Source organism: Lycorma delicatula, chromosome 1, assembly GCF_047948215.1.
Source record: "Lycorma delicatula isolate Av1 chromosome 1, ASM4794821v1, whole genome shotgun sequence".
Classification (NCBI taxonomy): Eukaryota; Metazoa; Arthropoda; class Insecta; order Hemiptera; family Fulgoridae; genus Lycorma; species Lycorma delicatula.
The window spans coordinates 230,985,515-230,991,514 of record NC_134455.1 but is presented as its reverse complement, the minus strand read 5'-3'; the positions used below and the strand labels follow the sequence as shown (position 1 = coordinate 230,991,514).

Sequence of the window (6,000 nt, the reverse complement as noted above, 5' to 3'; positions counted from 1 at the left end):
TGCTACAGGTTGTGTTGCTCAGCAAGTTTTAACTTGAGTTCTTGCCAGTTTTGTATTTTAAGGTCCTTCAGTTGTTCTTGGAATTCCTGTTTCTTATAATTTCTGATTATATATTATTTGGATTCTTTTTTGTGTCACCTTCCTCCTATTTTTGGGAAAAACCTCTTTTTGATTGGGTAGATAATGATCAGAATCAACATCAAGTCCTTTTTCACTTTAATGTTCATCATTTCTTTTATGCTTATTTTCAGAACACATATGATCACATATGCATATGATCTATTTGGAATTCATTAAATATTTCACCCGGAGACCACCATGTTTTCATCTTCCTAGGAAGTAGTTTAAAATGTATTGTGATACTTTACAAATCATCAGACTGCCATAAGGAGATTAGTCTTTCACCGTTTTTCTTTTATGTGTTGTATAGTTGCCTACTTCTTTCTCTTTCCTTCTATCTATTCCATTGAAATCATCTAAGAGAATCTTAATATTGTTCTAGGGAGACTGGCTCCATTTCTGCTTCTAACAAGTTCCAAAATTCTTCCAATTTTGATATTTCCTTTTGCCTTCATTAAAAGAAGCATGTGCATTGATAATAGTCTATGTATATGTCTTGTTAGCGCACTTTAGGGACTGAAGAGAAAGCCTTTCTGATGATGATTTAAAGTTTACGACTAAGTTTATGAATGATTGTACAGTTTACCAGAAAAGCCATTAGTAAGTGAGACATGTTCTTCATTATCACCTTTTCAGTTTTACCTTTATAAATTCTGAAATTCTCAGACTCGAAATTATCATTTCTTGAAAGGCTGCAACTAAAATGTTTTAGTGTTGAAATTATTAATTAGATTTTTCAGTTTCCCAGTTTTCAGTAATAAGCTTTATGTTTATGGCTGCCAGAATTTTCTTTTGCTTAGGTTTGATTTTTAATGAAGAATTTCAAGAAGTCTCCAATTCCTTCATGCATAGTTATTGGGGCTCTCCAGAATCTTGCAGCATACTACTTTTTTTAGTAAAGTGGATTCCCATTGCAGGCAACCACATGGTGTAGTCAGTTCCATTGTTATGACAAGAGTTATTAGTCCTAGAAGTCCCCATTTCAGTTCAGTCTGAAACTTCTTTCAGACCTATCCAGGGTCACCATTTGAAGGCATAAGCCTCAAAAAGCATTGCTATCGTTTTCACTTTGGAGAAAGAACCCCAGGATGTAATTACTTTATTATTTATTTTCTTGACATTTTTATTCAATAATCTAAGTGAGCTTATTACAACAGTAAATAAAAAATCCTATAAGAATTGTTGAAATACATTTATTAGTGATTCTATTTTAATCACATTACAGACATTTGAATCAGATACCAGATGTCTTTACGATATCATGCACACTATAGATATCAAATCCCAAAACTATTCCATGTAATATTCTATATCTATTCTGCAGATATATCTCTGTTATTACTGGAATACTGGCATTTTTATATTCTTGAAATATCCTCATAATGAAATTTGTCAGAGAACTTTCAAAATATCCTACATGTTCTTTTAGATCATTAATCAGCTATCTAAACAATGTTGTAATGCTATATGAAAATGAAATAAAAACAAAATGGTAAAAGGGAAAAAAATAAATCTATGAATAATAAATACTTTTTGGGTGGAAATAATATGTAATTGAAAATAAAAACATAAAATCTGTAAATAGATTTACTTGCTGAAGTTCACAATCCTTCAAGAACCACGTGCTAAGTTTGTCTTAAATATTTCTGATTTCCACATTACTGATAAAAATGTAGAAATTTGTATGATTGAACATAAATGCATCAATTTAAAATAACAGAGTAGACCAGACACTACCCACATAAACTGAAAGCATACAATTTTACCACATAAAATCAATCTCAGCCAGTATGCTTGTGCTTCCATATGTGTGTATGATTGTAAACAAGAGTACTGTAAAGGTAACTTTTATAAACCACTAGAATATTACATTGAACTGGATGTAATTTTTCTGCATTAAAGATCAAGGTGTGTGTGAAAATGTAATATGAATTTTGAAGTAAATAAAAAATGCCAAGTCTGATCAGGGTTCAAACTCAGGAATATTTTTTTCCTATGATTTTAAATTCTTTGCCTATTTGTCAGTTAGTGGCCGCTGTAACTGATATTGTACAAAAACAATAAAATTTCTTACCTAAGTATTGAAAAAATAAAAATCACTAAAATTTTATATAAAAAATGAAATTTTTTACATAGAACTTTATTTTAATTATGTCATATTACTTTTCTGAATGAAATTAATAAATGAAACAGACCTTTTACCTAAACTTCCTCATTGTATTCTTTGTTATTAATTATACTATATGAATAACATACCCTACAACCCCTTAAATCTTGTAACATAGACTGTTACTATTACTAAGTTATTATTCTGAAGATTTGCATCCATCCATTTTATCAACAAGAAAATGTACCTCATTAATTTACTACAAGAGAGCACTTTTACAGTTGTTGAAACTAGCAACATACATTTATAATGTGACAGTTGTTGAAATTGACAGAAATCTTCTTCTGACTAAGATATTATTATCAAGGATAGTAAAACGAGAGAATCTAAATAATTATAGTTTTATTAGATTTTTACATACATAACATATATATATATATATATATAAACACTCTAATAACATAAAAAACTTAAATCAAGATGGCACAAAAACATTAACATATTCTATAAAATTAAAAATTTAATACAGTAAATTTTCACATGTAACATTAATTTATAACACATCTATCATATTTATAAATGCATGGTTATACAACAAATACTCTACACTTAAGTTAAACTTTTAGTTTTATGATAAAGGAAAAAATTAATAAAAAGAAACCATTGAAATCCTTCACCATAAATAATAAAAATTAAATCATTTAAGCATGATTTCACCAGTCATTGGCTTAAAATTGTTTAAATAGTATCCACAAAATTGTATTAATTATGACTTATGAATATCAATAACAATTAATGAACCACTTTACAGAAATTTAAAGTAAGATAAACCAACTGCAAGGTACGTTTTGATCCTTAAAAAATGTTGATAGAATTTTTTTATTAAAATTTACAAAAAAGTATTATTTTTGTGAAAATAAAAACTCCTGAATTGATCTGATAACACATGATTTTGTTTTTTTTTTTTGCAATATTAATTTATAATGAAAAATTATACATGAAGGCAACATAAAGATCAAAAAGTACTTTTGAACTAATACGTTCTCTTCACTTGATAATGGTGATTCAATTACATTTATAAATATAGTGAGTTGGAAAATCAGTTACATTTATACAGTATGTTAAAAATGTAATAATGAACTATCTGTAAACAATATTATTAAGATTAATCTTAATTGTTAATATAATAATTAAGAACCGTTGTTGAACACTGTCAAGAAAAAATTAGGTACAATAATTAAAAAAGGTTTCAGTATAAAAAGATACATACATACAATTATACATAAATGCGCCAGATGGCTTAAAATTAATTTTATAAATTCACCAAATTTTCCTTTACTATTAAAAATCTTACTTGCTGAGTTTAAAAAAATCCCTTTCTCACGTTATATACCACAATGTGATCTTTCAAATTTATATTAGGTTTTATACAAAAAAGAATTCACTACAAAATATAATACTATATTGTGTAGCAATAATAATAATCTTCTTTTAAGTAATTGTTATGAGGTTTTGTAATACTTATAATGAAATAATTAATCCTTAACTTTAATGAAATTTGTATTAACTACTTCCTAAGTGCTTCTTTATATTTTTATTGCAAAATAGTAGTATATTCTAAACACAGTAGTCAGTAAAAAAATCTATCTTACTTAATTTGGCATTAAAACATTATATTTTAATCTAAAAAAGATTAAAATATTAATCAAAATAATTTCATAAGATGGAAGGTAGAATATGATTGGAATTACGTTATAACTGATTAAAATGATGATTTTTTTAGGAATATAACAATCTAAGTATAACCACAAAAATAATTATTTTTGCCAATAGAACTCACAAAAAAAAATTTAATAGAAATAAGGTGCATAATATTATTTCCTGTTTAAGTGAAAATATTATAGCAGTAGTTGAGCTTTAACACCATATTTCATGACCTCTTATACAACCTATCTGATTTACATGAGTTTTTGTAAAAAACCCATATATTCTTGAATATAAAATCTTAATGTATAGAAATCTCCAATGCAATCAGGCAACAGCAAATCTAACTATAATTTCATGGTTATAAAATAATTACATGGCTGTTGAATTTCCATTGCAATAAATTTATAATCATTCAATAACAAAATTACGTCAAATTACTCAAAAGCAGTCAACGTCAATAATTCTTATTCATAGTGATATTATGCACCTTTAGCTCTTATCTTTGAACAAACCAATATTCTCTGCTCCAACACTGTCTGTACACATCAGAAAATAACTTTATAAATAAAACTACAAAAAACATATTTTAATCAGATGTGAGACACTGCTAAATGGTAAAAGCTAGAAAAACAAAATATATTCTGTAACTTAAAATACAGGTACAAGAATTATCAGCATACTATGAAAAATGATAATCAATATAACTCACTAAGTCATAAAATTGCAATTCAAACACATGTATAAATATTTTCAATTTAATTTTTACTCTAGGAACATTATTTATTGTGCCACACTTAATTTAGCATTTAATATGTTACACAAAATTAAAATATTAATCAAAACAATTTCATATGATATAAATATGTTATCATTAAAATTAACCTGTAAATATGATCTTCATGCTATTAATCTTTTTAAAATACTTTTAAATAACAGTTGTAGTAGTTAGAGAAATAACTACTAATTGATTAATATTTATCATTATTATGATTAATATTGATTTCCATTTTCAACAGCAAACAATTCTCATACTTTCTCTATTAACAAAAGTTTAAAATTAGTAGACACATGTAAAACAATTCACAAAACTGAGAATAATTTTAGTGGCCATCTGGGGCATATGGTATACAATTCATTCCGAATCTTAAAAATTATGTTAAATATATTCTATGCATAAAGATATGTAATTTGATTCATATAAAAATATTAGATTCAATAGTTAATATAAATTACATAAAATAGTTCATTTTTATTTTTTAATAAGCAATTACAAAATAATATGTTTATGATTCAGTCTGTTCAAGTATTTTGTCTGAAGACAATTTATGTAATGACAAATGCCAGTGGCAGGCTAAGAACAAAAACAAACATGACTATAAAAGAACATAATAATGACTTTAATATGTATTTTAATTTATATTAATTTATTAATTGGTCTTAAAATTAAACATTTTTTTATTTATTTTCAGTACATTATCCAATAAATGATATTTATTAAATATTTACTTCTTCCCAGAAATTTTAAAGCGTTGTATAATACTATCAGCTCAAAGGTAGGTTTGATTTTTCCACCATTAGTTGCAACATATAATTTTAGACAACACTATAAGGTGTAAAAATGTCCAAGAATTAAAATTATATGAAACATGTAATTCTGGGTGATACATCACCCAGATAAAAGTGCAAAATATAGAATGTTTTTTACCTCCACTGCAATCTGATTAATAATAATTTAATAAGTCTAACTACAGACGAAAAATAATCTGCATCCTCTGCAGAGGTTACAGCTCTGCAAGAGATGGTAATTGACCATTTAATGATCAATTTTATTTTCAAAGTTATATATTTCCTTTTGTAAATTTATTTGCTTTGCTACAGTCATCATATTTGCATTTTTCCAAAATCATATTGCCTCTGATGGGTTTTCAATTAGCTAAAACAAATAGTACAATTATTTATCTTTCAAACTACTTTTAATAGTGTGCAAATTAATCTAAACACAGTTTTTACTAGCAAATGTGTTAAATTTAGCAAAAAAAATTATAAAAATTAATTTCACATAGGTT

General features: G+C 25.9%; 1 protein-coding gene across 6 annotated transcripts in view; it reads right to left on the bottom strand.

Moving 5' to 3' along the window:
* Positions 1–2,612: 2,612 nt before the first annotated feature.
* The window catches only part of LOC142329471 (uncharacterized), a 302,863-nt gene continuing 299,475 nt past the window's right edge, over positions 2,613–6,000 (bottom strand). For all 6 annotated transcript variants that reach the window (XM_075374158.1, XM_075374152.1, XM_075374144.1 and 3 more), the window contains one exon: positions 2,613–5,867. The gene's annotated coding sequence lies outside the window, so the exon portion shown is untranslated. The remainder of the gene's footprint in view (positions 5,868–6,000) is intronic.